Consider the following 16,943-nt stretch of genomic DNA (forward strand, 5'->3'; position numbering starts at 1 on the left):
AGAAATGAGTGCATCACAAGTATTCTATTTTGGACAGTAGTTGAAAATAAGAAGCTGTTCAGTGAGTTACTTTGAACAGGAGTGGAAGTGACATTATTCTATTCACTTATAAAGTGTAAGGTAGTTCTTGTGTAACAGTTAAGTGAGTAATACTTGTATAAAATGTATTGTATGAATTGTAGATTTCTTGATTTTTATCTCACTGTTCAACTCAATATTAGTTTCCATTAATTATTTTAAACTTTTTAATAAATCAGAATTTTATTTTGCTATTTATAATTTAACTGTTATTAAATTAATTTTGTTTTTAATTGGAATTACTACTTTGTACATTATAAATTATTTAAGACTAATAAATTGTATTCGTAAGAAATTTTTATGTGTGCTAACTCTTAATATCCTTGTGGAACCACAAGCATACAACAATATAATACATGTAAATAATAATAATAATGTATATTTCTGTATAATTATATTGCAATCTTAAAAAACTACTATCTTGCATGATAAAGAATCAGCTTTAAAAAACTCAGAAGAAAAAACAAAAAAAATAATTACAAAAAAAGAGCTAAATAAATTAAAAAAAAAAACATAAAATAAAATTGTTTTAAGATGATTTGGAGAACAAAAATGTGGGCTATATATTAATGAAAACAAAGTTAGTGATTTTGAATTATAAAGGAAGGGTAGATGCAAAAAACCATTAAGGAAACAACGCTTAGAATAAATGAAACTGATAAAATGTAGGATTAAGAAGTACGATGAAGCTAAGAGATTGGCACAGAAGTGCATCAATATCAAATTAGGCAAATAAAAAGGTAACATTAACAAAACATTTATAATTAAATATTATAAACAGTAATTCAACTAAAGAACAGGAAAAATCCAGCAGGAAGATTTACATCACTAGAAAGAAACTTTATCATGTAATTCATTGTCTAAAGATAAAAAACAGGAAGATGACAGAGAAAAAAATATTTATATATATATTTATCTTTATTATATATAATGTATAAAAATTATATATTATATATAAAAATTCGTTTGTGTAGGCTTCAAAAACTCAAAATGTTCTGCACCGATTGAGCTCAAATTTTAGCACAATATATAACCCGCATCAAAGATTGTTTTTATCTATTTTTCGCATCAGTCACATACCCGCGACCGCGAGAAAACAGTTTTTTAACGGTCAGCTGTGACCGCGCCATCTGCCGAAAGCGAGGGGAACACTCGCTATACTAGCTAACGACAACCGCAATCACATGTGAAACAATACCTGTTACCAATTACATTATTTATTAACAAAAAACGTATCCACTTGCATCTGATTCAGATTATTATACAATCTGAATTAAATATTCACTTTAATCGAGGTACTTTTGTGTGATCGTGTCGTGATTGAGCTGCGCCTTTCACCAAATCGTAAGTAGAGGTTATATGAGAGATTGTCAGAAAAAATATTAATTTTTTATAATTATTATTTAACTATTTCATTTAACTAATATTTTACTTATTTATTTAAATTCATGTATTTAGATAATATTATTAATTTTTAGCCACTTTTCAATACTGTCTGTCCTGTGTCTCATTGTTGTCGAGCTGCAGCTATGAGAACCATGAGAGATAGGCGAAAAAAGTTTAAATAAATTTTTTTGGCCTTTTCAAAATGAAAATTTTTCGTTATTAAACTTTTTGTCCTTTCTGTCATGGTTTTCAACCTAGAGCTGTGAGAGCCATAAGAGGTTATAATCTTATCCCTTCCTTCTATTCCAGTGAAAACTGAAATAATGCCTCGCAGAAAATCGAATATTGTGCCGTCGCACTCGCCACACAGAAGGATCAAGAAGACGGCTTTCGAATATGACTGAGGAAGAGCGGGCATCCGTACGAGAGAGGAACAGACTAAACACCATCCAGATACGTAACGTGGAACCAGCAGAAAGACGAGCAGCCAGGCTTGAGGACGCACGATTGAGAGCACGTCAGTCGCGTTCTGCAGCAACAGATTTGGTTAGTTCTCAACAGAATGAACGCGACAGGTTGAGGATAGCTGAAACACGAACCCAAAGAACAGCTGATCTGAATCTGCAATACAATCTTCTTGCGTTCCGGTACAATCCAGCTGTTGATTATAGTTCAAGTTTGCATGTTGTCATTGGCCAGATGAGTCATGTCTGTACCTACTGCCAGGCTCTAAAGTTTAATAATGAAACGACAGGGATGTGTTGCGCTGGCGGAAAAATCAAATTGCCTCAACTTGATGCACCACCAGAGCCATTGAAAACTCTACTTGCTGGATCTACCGCTGAATCGAAGCATTTCCTATCGAACATCAGGAAATATAACTCTTGCTTCCAAATGACGTCATTTGGGGCGGAAATCGTGACCACTCAATTCATGCCAACTTTTAAAATCAAAGTGCAAATATATCACAAAGCTGGCTCCCTGCTCCCGTTCCCAGATAGTGACCATAAATTCCTTCAAATATACTTCATTGGTGATGATAGAGATGAAGTCGATGCACGTTGTGGAATACATACCTCACTAAGAAGATCCATTATTTCGCAGCTACAGAAGCTCCTTCACGAAAGGAACAATTTGGTGCGTTTGTTCAAAACGGCAATTGATATGATGCCATCAGATACCTACAAGATTGTCATTCACACAGACAAAACGCCCGCTGGAGAACATGTCCGGAGATATAATGCTCCAACTATAGACGAAGTAGCAATTGTCATAGTCGGAGATCAGTTCCAACCTAGAGATATTGTTCTCCATCGAAGAAACGATCAATTGATAAACGTCGCAGAAACTCACCGTTGTTACGATGTTTTACAATATCCAGTTATCTTTTGGGATGGTGCCGATGGATATCATTTCCATGTGAAAATGATAAATCCAGTAAATGGTGCAGAAATCAATAAAAAGTGCAGCTCAATGAACTTTTACGCATACCGCTTAATGATTCGGAGGAACGAGAACAATTATATTTTGAAATGCCGTCAGTTGTTTCACCAGTATATTTTGGATATGTATGCAAAAATTGAAACGGAACGTTTTCTATTCCTCCGTTTGAATCAGACCAAACTCCACTCTGAAGAATACATTCATTTGCGAGATGCAGTTGTGAATGACGGTAATACAACCAACGTTGGAAAGCTAACTATTTTGCCATCTTCATACATAGGCAATCCACGTCACATGCAAGAATACGCTCAAGATGCAATGTCATATGTTCGTCATTACGGGCGATTTATTTATCACTTTCACATGCAATCCAGCTTGGGACGAGATACAGCAGCTGTTACTTCCTGGGCAATCACACGTGGATAGACATGACATCATAGCACGTGTTTTCAGACAAAAGCTTAAGTCGCTGATGGATTTCATTGTGAAACATGAAGTGTTTGGATATGTGCGCTGCTGGATGTATTAGTAGAATGGCAAAAGAGAGGATTGCCACATGCGCATATACTAATCTGGCTCTTCGATAAAATAACTTCAGACGAAATCGACGATGTGATATGCGCTGAGATTCCACGGGCCAACGTCGATAAGGATTTGCATGAAGTTGTTATCAAAAACATGATACATGGACCATGTTGTACAATAAATCCGAATTCACCATGCATGGTAGACGGGAAATGCTCTAAGCAATATCCTCGAGCATTCGCAGCCAACACAGTAACAGGAGACAATGGATATTCTCGTTATAGGAGACGATCAACTGAAGATGGCGGGAATTCGGCAACTATACACATGCAAAATGGTGATATTGATGTAGACAACCGTTGGGTGGTTCCATGTTCGCCTCTGTTGTCAAAAACATACAAAGCCCACATAAACGTAGAATATTGAAATTCCGTCAAATCAATTAAATACACCCTGTAAGTATGTAAATAAAGGCAGAGATATGGCAGTTTTTAGTGTACAATCAGAAAATAGTGACAGAAATGCAGTACGAGATATCGATGAAATTGTACAATACCAGGCTGGAAGATACATAAGAAGCAATGAGGCTGCATGGCGAATTTTTTCATTTCCCATGCATGAACGCAATCCAGCTGTGGTTCACTTAGCAGTACATTTAACGAATGGACAGCGTGTTTATTTCATAGATGTAAATGTGCAACAAAGAGCCCTTAATAAACCTGGTACAACTCGTGACTGCTTTTTTCACCTTATGCCAGGAAGACGCTTTCGCCAGAACACTGATGTATTCAGAAGTTTCCTCTTATTACACGTGAAATGTAACTAAAAAAGTATTCGTACGACGCAGACGAGGGGAGCCAGTCGACGGTCAACCTGGCATTTTCAGAGAAAATACAATTGGTAGACTTTATACAGTGCATCGCAATCAAGATGAATGCTTTTTCCTTCGCATGCTATTGGTAAATGTGCCTGGTCCTAGATCTTTTCAGCAACTGAAAATTGTTGACGGCGTCACACATGCCACTTTCCGCGCTGCGTGTCAAGCTCTGAATTTATTAGAAAACGACTAACAGTGGGATATATGTATTAATGACGCGTGCAACACTGCACATCCAAACCAAATTCTCAATTATGTTGACCGCTTGCTTCCCTTCATCTCCCACAGTTATGGGAAAGATATCGATCGCATATGGCCAAGGATAATTTGCATAGAGTACGCCTAGAAAATGCCAATATGATCATGGAATTTACAGAAGGCATTTACAACGAAGCATTGATAAATATTGAAGACAAGTGCTTAGCTATTGCAAATAAAGTTCTTAGTCAATTGGGAATGCCAGCACCCACCCGAGCTGCGATTGCTTCATTTCATGTGGATTTACGCCGTGAACAAGTTACAACATTGTACATTGGACATCTTCAGTCATATGTCCAATCAAACATTCCCAAATTAACGCGTGAACAAAAAGGCATTTATGATCGCATAATGCAAATGATAAATGACGGAGTTGGGGGGACCTTCTTCTTGGATGCGCCAGGAGGAACTGGGAAAACATTCCTCATTAGATTGGTTCTAGCAACGGTTCGATCAAAAAATGACATAGCCTTAGCTCTTGTTTCGTCTGGAATAGCTGCGACATTGTTACCAGGTGGAAGGACTTCGCATTCAGCTCTGAAGTTGCCATTAAACATGCAAATCATCGAGACTCCCACGTGCAATATTTCCAAAGCATCCGGTATGGGAAAAGTATTACAAAAATGTAAACTCATTGTTTGGGATGAATGCACGATGGCACATAAAAAATGCTTGAAGCTCTTGATCGATCGTTACGAGATTTGTGTGGAAACGTTCAACCATTCGGGAATGCTTTGATATTGCTCGCAGGAGATTTTAGGCAAACATTGCCTGTAATTTCTCGATCGACACCAGCAGACGAAATAAATGCTTGCCTGAAATATTCAACACTGTGGCGACACATACGTACATTGCAGTTGACTACCAATATGCGTGTCCAGTTGCAGAATGATCCATCAGCTGAGGTATTCTCATGACAGTTACTGGACATTGGAAACAGACAGCTGCCAGTCGATGAGACGTCTAGACGAATATCGTTTCCTGATAATTTTTGTAATTTAGTAACATCGAAAGAAGAACTGATCGAAAAAGTATTTCCTGATATTCAAATTAATCATAGAAATCACGATTGGCTCAGTGAACGAGCTATCCTTGCCGCAAAGAATAAAGATGTCTATCAACTTAATGTTATTCAATCCAGCATTCAAAGTGAGGAAATTTCATATAAGTCGATAGACACCGTTGTGGAAGCAGATGAAGTAGTTAATTATCCAACGAAATTTTTAAACTCATTTGATCTGCCAGGGATGCCACCACACATATTAAAATTGAAAATAGGTGTGCCAATTATCCTGTTGCGGAATATTAATCAGCCAAAACTCTGCAATGGCACGAGACTTGCAGTTAAAAAATTGATGAATAACGTAGTGGAAGCAACGATTTTAACGGGGCCTTTCAAAGGTGAAGGTGTCCTCATTCCTCGAATACCCATGATCCCGACCGATACACCATTTCAATTTAAAATATTGCAATTCCCAATTCGATTGGCATTTGCAATCACAATCGATAAAGCTCAAGGTCAATTTTTAGAATTGTGATTTAGATTTAGATGCGGATTGCTTCTCACATGGACAACTGTATGTTGCGTGTTCCCGAGTCTGCAAACCAGATAGCCTTTATATCTATGCAGACAGTGGAAAAACATAAAATATTGTATATCCACAAGTATTGCAAAATTAAACTTCTATGAAACATATGCTTTGTTTTGTTTCTCATTCTCATTTCTCATCCATGCAACCACAATGTGCCACAGCGAAGCGTGGCAGGGTACAGCTAGTATATATATATATATATATCCGTTGCAGCTTCGCCTGCGCTATATGGTTACTTGCGTTTCCTGTAGCGGTCCTTTTATTTTTCTTAGCCAAGTATCTGGAGGTAGGTGCAGCCAGTGACACATACAGTAACGGTGGCAGTGGCTGTGTTGGTTGAGTCGCCTTGTACCTTTGCACCCCTTAAGAAACTGAAATTAAAAAAAAACCCAAAAATGGTTTTTAAGTATTTATCTGAAGATTATTTGCAAGCCCAAATCTACTGAATATCTCGTTTACTATAGTTGGGATTGGGAAAATTTACAATCATTGTTCAACATTTCTTTACTTTCATCTCCTTTCAAGATCGAATTTCAAAAATATAAAATTGGTTTATTCATATGAAGATTACACTCACTAAAAATCAAGTTGATATCTTTATTTGTTACCGAGAAATCAAAAAAATACCAGGGTATCAAAAAAAAAATTCAAAAATCCACTGTAATCCTTGAAATTGAGAATTTCAAAAAATTTAGAAATAGGTTTTTAGATATTCATAATCATTCAGTTCAGATTCAGCTCACACAATGATAGATGCTCATAGTTCCATATTCATTAATTAAAGTTGGTGCTTCAACCAGCAAATCTCCACTACTACATATTATATATATTTTAGAGATTTTTGAGATGAAATCTAAAAACCTTCTCAGTTATGCCAAGAAACATGGGTGAAAATTAAGCTGCGATTGTCAAGTAGTTTTTTTTTGTTTATCCCAAACAAACAAAACCCTCTTCCTCTTTATATAATAGTAAGATATAGATTACTTTATTTAATGTAAATTTAATTCCCTTATTATGTAGTATTACTCATTTCAACTGACTTTAATCATTCAGTTCAAACCTGTTCACAGTTCATTAATTCAATTCATTAAAGATAGTGTTTCAACTGGCAAAACTCCACTATTACATGTATATAAATTTTTTTTCAAGATATCCAAAAAACCTTCTAAGTTATGCCAAGAAACATGGGTAAAAACTCAGTTACAATTGATTGGGTAGGTTTTTGGTGTATCCCGAACAAGCAAAAACCCTCTTCTTCTTTATATAATAGTATAGATACTCATATATATTTATCAAAAAATTAAAACATCAAATTTAGAAAAAAGAAGCATTAGCTTTCTACGGATGATTAGATTTAGCTTTCTATAGATGTATATTATGTACATACCAAGTTAACAGCCAAATACCTTAACTTCATGTACATTTAACTAAACATCAGAATAAAATCTGGCCTGTACAAGTTGCTTGGTAAACTTCATTAATAAAAATAACATTGTTCTCAATTTTTTTTTTAACAATATAGATAAAATGTAACATAAAACTGTACGTAGAATAAGTTAAACTGAATAATTAGTCTTCAATGAAGTAAGAATGTTTTCATTTGGCAGTAATATGCAAAGATTAAAAGGGAAAAAGTGAAGTAATTGTAACAAGACCCCATACAAAAGAAAAATATAAAGCATGAAAGAAATAAAATACTGGTTAATTGTAAAAAAAATTACAAAAAAGTATTCATAAAGCAACACAAAAATAAAAAAAAAAAAAATATTTTAAAACAAATAATGTGAGTAGTAATCCAGTGAAAGAGAGTTTGGGCTTCACCCAAATTTCATCAGCTACCAAATATTAAAATTTAAACAATAGTTCATCAAAACTAAAAATTATTAATTCCAGGTGAACTGATCCTAAACTTATTTCTGCATGTCAGTTTAAATCTTGATTACATTATACTATCAAGAAAAATGTGAATTTTTATTTTTTTGTGAATCAATCTATTTTAATATTTAATTTTGAGTTGTAAATTTTTATTCTGTCTTGCACTCAACAAAAAAGACTTACAAAATTGTACATTCTACAATTTTTATTTTATAATATAAATTTATAAAAATGCTTTATCAAAATTTACAAGCTTAATGTATGCATTTGTACAATTCACAATATTTTTTTATATTTACTGGAAATAAAGACATACTTAAAACACTGGCTTGAGGAGCACCAATCTCCAATAAGAATTGTCATGAAACTCCTGAACCAATAAGATCATAGAAACTTCATTCATTAAGAAATTTTTAAATAAAGCCCAGCACATTACTGTTGAGCCAAACTATCTGCACAAGCAGCCATATTGTTCTAACCTAACCGAAAACATCATGCTTGCGTCTATCAGCTGACACCTGCAATATGGCTAATGTGAACTGCTAAACTAACATTCATCAAAATTAAACTATTTGATAATACACCTCATTAATATGTAATTTACTCATAGAAATAATTATTACGAATTAATGTATTTACTTTGAATTAATATTAAAATCAAAATAAGATCTTATAATACAGTACTTTATCTATAGCATACTGCACATTATTTTAATTCCAATTTATCCCATAAAATGCAAAATTAGTTAATAAAATATGATGACCAAGGATATTATTGTAATAGTGTCATAAAATAATTTAAGTAGTGTAATATTTAAAAGCATATTTTCTGCCAATTAATTGCAACTATTATTAATTATTTACAGATTTTATTATAATAATAGTAAAAAGCAATATTTTACTGTACTTACCCTGCAATGAAATGGTTAAAAAAATGTTACCATTTTATATATCACTTATCACTTAACTATTAGCACTACGTTAACAATCAAGGCATAATAAAAAAATATTATTCAAGACATATTTTACACAAATCGCAAAAAACCATTATTAGTTACTTTTTCAAGTATCTTTACTCTTTCACTCAAGCAGCTCAATCCTGCTCATGTCATCTGAGTCTTCATCACTGTTTTCAGAGCCAGAATCATTCTCCATTGAGATGATAAGCAATTCAATGAGGTTGTTGATCTCACTTTCCTTTCAATTTTTTTTACATGGTTGCACTTCCTTACCCAGTATTCTTGGCCCATGCTAGCAATCTTCTCTTCGCTTAGCATTTGATGTATTTTTACTAGCAACATAGCTTTTAACATTAGCCCATATGAGTTCAATTGGGTTGAGATCTGGATAATATGGCAGCAGTTTTAAGATATCATTGTCTATTACTAAAACACTCCTTGGCTCCAAATTTGGCATATATACATCCAGTTTGATTTGTTGCTTTCCATGTTGTCAAGACATTTGTGTTGGATATTTTTCTGTATGTGTATGCATGTCTGTGTGTATAGTGTAGTGGGGAGTCCTCCCACTCCCTTGTTCATTTGTGTTGCTCTCTCAGTTGAGTTGAATGTTGGGTTCATGAAGTGGACATTACATCGATCGGTTATGTTTTAGTCACAAAGTTTCTTAACTGTAATGGAATACAATTACCATCAGTGTCAATCTATACAATAAAGATGTCAAACAGTGTCAGTTACATTCAAAATGTGTCGTTTTATTATACAGTCCACAGTCCACTTAACCGATTCATAGCCACAACATCCATTGATCCTCCAGGCCAGATATTTTTTACCGAAACAGATGTGCATATTGTTATTTTCAAGTGCAAACAAAACAGTGTAAATTTGACAATGTAATGATTTACAATTAATTCTTCAAAGCTGTGTTTGATGTACTCCGTGATCTTTTCTAAATTATAATAATTAAGATGTATAAATTTACAGACAGTTTTTATTATTACTGAAATGAATTGTGTCGCTACTCATATATGTGCGCATGTAACATAGCACTGTAACATTCCAGTTGAAGATAAGCTGACCGCAGTTACGTTATCGCTATATAAACAAGATAAGTAAAACATGTTATTTTGTAATCTGTTGTCAAACATTCCTATAGTGAATCATAATCTTTATACGGTATTTTCTTTATTATACACTTTATCCTACCACAAATTTAATTCCATACTTTAAGCGCTTAATCATATTATTTATTCTTGTTTATTTAGTTATAACATAGCTAAGTTGTTTATATAGTCATAATATTATTCAGTCCAATTTCTTTTCACATGTCTCGATAAATTATTTCATACTTAACAAAAATACAGTACACTTCTATACTAATATTAATTTTTTTTGTTTTATTTGCAAAATGACTGAAATTAAGCAATTAATTAAAGAACGTGGCTTAGTTAAAAGCTAAGTTAACAAGGTTCAAAACATATTTCGCTACTGTATCAAATGTAAATGAAATTACACAATTAAAAGTTAGACTTGCTAAGCAAAAAGTATTGGTCTAAGTTTGATAAAATTCAACTACAAATAGAATTACAGGATGACTCCAAGAGTCAGATTGAAAAAAGGGAAAATTTTGAGTCTGAATTTTTCTCATTAACGACTGCAGCAAAAGACCTTACTAAATCATATGAAACCCCATTTAGCAGAGAAATCAAACCAACAAAAACTCAATCCATGTCAGTTAAACTCCCAGACATAAAACTTCCCACGTTCAGCGGAAATTACGATGAATGGGTGTCATTTCATGACATGTTGTGTCACTCACTCATTCTCAAGAAATATCAGAAATTCATAAATTTCATTACCTCTGATGTTCTTTAAAGGGTGAAGCCGGTGAAATTTTATCGTCTTTAGAAAGTTTAACCAAAAATTATGAGATTGTTTGGAAACTTTTAAGGCCAGACATGCAAAAATAAAAGGTTTTTAATTCATAAACATGTAAGTGCACTATTCAACCTCTCTAAAAATTCTTTATAATTTTCTTTAGCAGCAGGATTAGGACAACCAACTCAGCAATGGGATACACTCTTAAATGTAATTACTACCAAATTAAATTCGGCTACCTTACGCGAACGGGAAAATTCCTTAGAGATGAATCAGTTGCCAACAATGTCTGAATTACAAACATTTCTGCAACATAAATGTCAAGTTATGGAATCTGTTGAAACTAGCAAGTCCCACAAATTGCAAATGAACAATCAATTAACAAATAAAGTGCAACTATTTTGCAAAAATTTAAATCATTTTCAAAAATAATACATTATTCAAAAATTGTCATGTGTCTACAAAACATTGTTCTTTATGTAATCAACTGCAACATCCCATTTATTTTTGTGAAGCTTTCAAAACATTACCAATTCCTGTTAATTTAAAAAACATGGCCTGTGCTTCAACTGTCTAAACAGTCTGCATAAAACTGTGGTCTTTCAAGCAGGTTCATGCAAACATTGTGGCAAAAAACATAATAGTTTGCTGCATTACATCAGACCTAATTCTAGTGTTACACAAAATAAGATTTCTGCCAGCGGTGATGAATCATCCCCAGTGGTAATTCCACAACAAACAATAGTATCCACGTCAAATGTTAGTTCGAAGCAATCCAACCCTGTTGTCATACTGTCAACAGCCATTGTTTTAGTGTTAGATGTACATGGTAATTCTCATTGTTGTCGCATGTTACTTGACAGCAGTTCGCAGTCAAATTTTATCTCTGAGAAAACTGGTAAGTTTTTAAGACTACCATCAGAGTAAAACATGTTACAAGTTAATGGTATAGGCAAGGCCGCAACCATTACAACTCATTCTGTGGAATGTGTTATTAAATCAAGCGTGAACAGATTCACAGCAAATATCAAGTGTGTAGTTTCAGCAACCATCACTCAACAATTACCCACAGTTCAAATCAGAAAATCAAGTTTGCAATTACCACAGAATCTGCTGCTGGCTGATCCAGATTTCCACAAACCAAGTGACATTAACATACTTCTTGGTGCAGAATTATTTTATGATGTCTTATGTAAAGGAAACATTAAAGCAAGTGAATCAAATCCAACTTTTCAAAATACCCTATTTGGCTAGATAATTTCTGGTAAAATATTGATCAATCAGCGTTCAACAGTTTAACAACTGTATACAATCTATCCACTTTAGATCACAACAACGAAAACATTAAAAAATTTTGGGAATTAGTAGAATGCAGCTCTACTGAAAAACAATTTAAAGGAAATGGCAAACTATGAAGAATTGTATAAAAATAATATGACAAGATCTACGGATGGAAGATACTGTGTGAAGATCCCTTTGAAAGGTAATATAAACCAACTTAGTGAATCAAGAACTCCTGCAGTGCAAAGGCTTCTTTTGTTTGAGAAACATCTGAATTCAAACATTGAATTGAAATTACAATACATCAACTTCATGAGAGAATATAAAAACTAGAGCACGTGACAGAAATATCAGATTAAGAAGTTGCAGGGTCTAAATCATATTACATTCCACATCATTGTGTTGTACAAGAAGATTAATCTACAACGAAATAAGAGTAGTTTTTGACGCTTCCAGTAAGACACATCTGGAATTTCACTAAATAACTTATCCATTGTTGAACCTAAGGTACAGTCAGTTTTAATCAGCATTATCATCAGATTCAGCACTCATGTATATGCTATGACAGCTGATGTAGAAAAGATGTAAAGGCAAATTGAAATCCATGCTTCTCAAACAAATCTTCAGTTAATTGTATGAGGTGAAAACTTCAATGAAGAATAAAAACATATGTTGTTAACCGTGATGTATGGGACTTCAAGTGCACCGTAATTATTATTAGCAACAAGGACATTAAAGTAACTAGCTCTAGATGAAAACGAAACATTTCCAAGGGCATCTCTTGGAATGATAGACAGCTTTTATGTTAATGATCTTATGACAAATGTATCTTCACTTCAAGAAGCAAAACAACTTCAGAGAGATCTAATTGATCTCCCTAGTCATGGAGGATTTCACCTCAGAAAGTGGTGCGCAAATAATCAAGAACTAGTGTCCAATATTCCATGTGAAGATGTATGTCAGACTGATTATAACATCGATCAAAATCCTAGAGTTAAAACTTTGGGACTAATTTGGAATCCTGTGATGGATGGATTTCAGTTCTTATTCCACAAGGAAAGCGAAAGTCAAAAACGAACAATCTTAACTGTGATTGGACAAATATTTTATCCTTTGAGATTACTCAAGCCTGTCGTAGTCATTGCATAACTTAATATGCACAATCTATGGTTTTTCAAGGTTGTTTGGGCTGATGAGATTCCAAAGGACTTGCTAAACAAATGGAATTCATTTCAAGAATCCACTCAGTCACTTGCCACTCTGGAAATTCCCAGATGCCTCACAAACAAGACAGAACCAAATTGTCAAGTTAAAATACATGGTTTTTCGGATGCATCTGAATCTGCATATGGTGGATGTATTTATCTGAAATCCATTGATGCATCAAACAAGATCAGAAAACTTAATTACATAAAAGTCAAGAGTAGCTCCGTTAAAAAAGGTAACATTACCAAGGTTAGAATTATGTCGTGCATTGCTTAACATCGAGTCATGGAACTACGTCCCTTCTAATGAAAATCCAGCTGACTTCTTATCAAGGGGATTATTGCGTCATCAACTTGTTAACAAATTGTACTGACACAGCACAAAGGGTTTGATGGAAGGTAACACACACTGGGATGTTCCTGAAAACATATCCAGCGAAATTCCTGAACGTCGAGTTCAAGTTTCTTCTCATTCTGCTGTGATGGATAATACAATTTTCAGTAAATTTCCAAGTTTTACAAAGGCAACTAGAGCAATTGCATATTGTTCACGTTTTATCAACACTTTTCAAAACCACAACTCTCACCTCAAGGGTCCACTTATGTACAAGAATTGAATCAGGCAGAAACTAAGATGTTGAAATTACGACAACATAATGCCTTCTCCAAGGAAATCAATCAGTGATCTAAAACCCTTGAAATCAATCTAAAACAAAGTCAACTAAAACCATTAATTTATATCTCAATGATAATGATATACTAAACTGGAGCATGTATACAGAATTCCACCTTCCATTCTGACCAAAGGAACCCCATCATTTTACCAAAGAATTACATCTTGACTGATCTGATAACTCGACATGTCTATGTCAAAAATCTGCATATTGGACCGCAATCACTACTGAACGTTAGATGAAAATATTGGCCTATTGGAGGAACAACTTAGTTCGTAGAATATTTCATCAATGTGTAAAATGTTTCAAAGCAAATCCCTAGGTAATCACCCAGATAATGGGAAATTTACCCAAATCATGTGTAAATCAAAGTCTTCGACCATTTGTAAGCACTGGGATTGATTATTTCAGACCATTTTGGATAAAATTATCCAGAAAGTGTAGAGTCATAGCTCAGAAGATTTACGTATAATTATTTGTTTGTTTCAGCACTAAATCCATTCATTTAGAGTTGGCTAAAGATTTATCATCAGATTCTTTCATCTCAGCACTAAAACGCTTCATCGCAAGAAGGGGCAAACCTACTGAAATATATTCCGACAACGGAACAAATTTTGTCAGGGCCCAATGAGAACTGATTCAGCTAGTGGAATTTATTCTTAACTGAAAGTTTTCAAATAGTAATTGATCGTGTAATTGGTTGAATCGTGTAGCAGAAGTTTAATCCATTGAAGGTATTCAATGACACTTTCAACGTCCCAGTGCTCTACTCTTTGGCAGACTCTGGAATCATCAGTCAAACTTGTTAAAAGTCACATGAAAAGAGTAACTGGTACTAACAGTCTACTAGTAGTAGTTTACCACTCTACTGACTCCAATATTAACTCCAATATTAGATGACTCTTCGATCTTCTTCCTCTAACACCGTCACATTTCCTAATAGATGATATCTTTAGCAGCATTACAGAACTAAATTTACAACCTTTTCCTGTAACCTGTAAATAGACTTAATCACTGGCAACACAGATTCAGCAACAAGTGCAGCACTACTTCTGGTCTCATTGATCCAATGAGTACCTGAACAATCTTCAGCAACTATCAAAATGGAAAAACTCTACTCTAGATTTGGTCATCAAAAAAGAAGACAACCTCCCTCCACCCCAATGGAAAATGGCTCGTGACATCAGTGTACATCCTGGGAACGATGGAAAAGTGCATGTGGCGATACTTAAAACTTTAACCGGAACATTAAAAAGACCAATTTCAAAAATATGTCCATTACCAAAACAATAAGTTTATTGTGACATGATGATTTTCATATCTTACTTTCTTTATTACGTAGTCTTATGTATTATTGACATTCATGCAATTAATTTTATTTTTTGAAGGTGTACCTTCATGGTGGGGGGCATGTTGGATATTTTTCTGTATGTGTATGCGTGTCTGTGTGTATGGTGTAGTGGGGAGTTGTCCCACTCCCTTGTTCATGTGTGTTGCTTTCTCAGTTGAGTTGAGTGAAGTGGACATAACGTTGATCGGTTATGTTTTAGTCACAAAGTTTCTTTAGTATAATGGTATACAATTACCAACAGTGTCAATCTACAGAATAAAGAAGTCAATCGGTGTCAGTTACATTCAAAATGTGTCATTTTATTATACAGTCCACTTAACCGATTCATAACCAACATCCAATTTGGGATGAAATCTTTTTCACTACCAGTGTAATTATTAATCTGTTCCATTTAGAGACTGGACGTTGGACATCATTGTTGGAATTGTCTGACCACGATTGATTTTTAAGGTGACTACTACATATGTATGATTCATCGAGATAAATTTTGGGCCATCCTTGATTTCTGAAATGCTTCATTGCCCTCAGATAAGAAATTTTTTGTTCTCAAACATCTGGCATTTCAATTAATAGTTTTCTGTTATTTTGAGTCCTCTATTTGTAACCAAGATCCTTCAGAATATATTTCAAACTGCTTTTCTGCCCCTGAAAGTTAATACTCTCTAGTAGTGCTTGTAATAGAATTTTCACTGTAGCAAGGCAATGCTTTTGCAGATGAAAATTATAAACTGTTCATCTTACCATACATTTATCGAACTCATCCAGTCCTGTGATATGCCTTTTAGAAGTTGATTGTTTGCCTGGCATAGAAAAATGTTTTGTTTCGTTGTCATTACTATCAGTTTTTTTTTTTTCAGTTCGCTATTAATTGTTGTCACTACACACTTAGACACACCCCATGCTGCAGCACTTCTTCCTCAAGCTTTTGATAAACGAATTGTCATAGCCTTGTTATCTGCTTCTTCCTTCATAAACTTGTTAACGTTGGAAATAATTTCACTGCCTTGTCTAGGAATGATGTTCAATTTCAATTGAATACCTTTGTCCAAATTAAAATTTTTGTGCAAACACAAACTTCTTAAATATTAAATTTACTAACGATACTATAAAGTTGTTTGTAAGCATAAAATTACTATCACAACTCATTTATTACAGGAAGATTACCACATAAAAATTTTATGATCATACACAAATTCGCAATTGTTGGTTGAAGACTGTTAATTTATGGAATCTGTTTGTAGTTTTATAAAGGGATGTTTGGGGGAGGATTGTTTAAAATTAGTTATAACATTAGTCACCAAACTGTAATAATTGATCATTGCTACTGAGTGGTGACATTGGTTGTTGCATCAGCAAATCCTTAGATAAATATTGGTCTAAATAATAATACGATAGACATAATAATACATTAACTGTGGTGAATATCATTGCTTATATGATTCAAATGAGATACTGTGAAAGAGTCGTACTAACAATCAACATGATGTTTTTGGATGAGAGACCCCTCTACACCGCCTGCCGATCAGTCAGCCGGCCTGGCCATGTGTACAAATAGTCTGGC

General features: G+C 34.1%; 1 protein-coding gene across 2 annotated transcripts in view; it reads right to left on the reverse strand.

Annotated features, from left to right (window-relative positions):
* Nucleotides 1-16,943, reverse strand: part of LOC142328785 (E3 ubiquitin-protein ligase TM129) — a 66,806-nt gene that overhangs the window by 6,992 nt on the left and 42,871 nt on the right. The gene's annotated exons all lie outside the window — the stretch shown is intronic.

The sequence above is a fragment of the Lycorma delicatula genome, chromosome 1 (genome assembly GCF_047948215.1).
Source record: "Lycorma delicatula isolate Av1 chromosome 1, ASM4794821v1, whole genome shotgun sequence".
In the NCBI taxonomy this organism is placed as follows: Eukaryota; Metazoa; Arthropoda; class Insecta; order Hemiptera; family Fulgoridae; genus Lycorma; species Lycorma delicatula.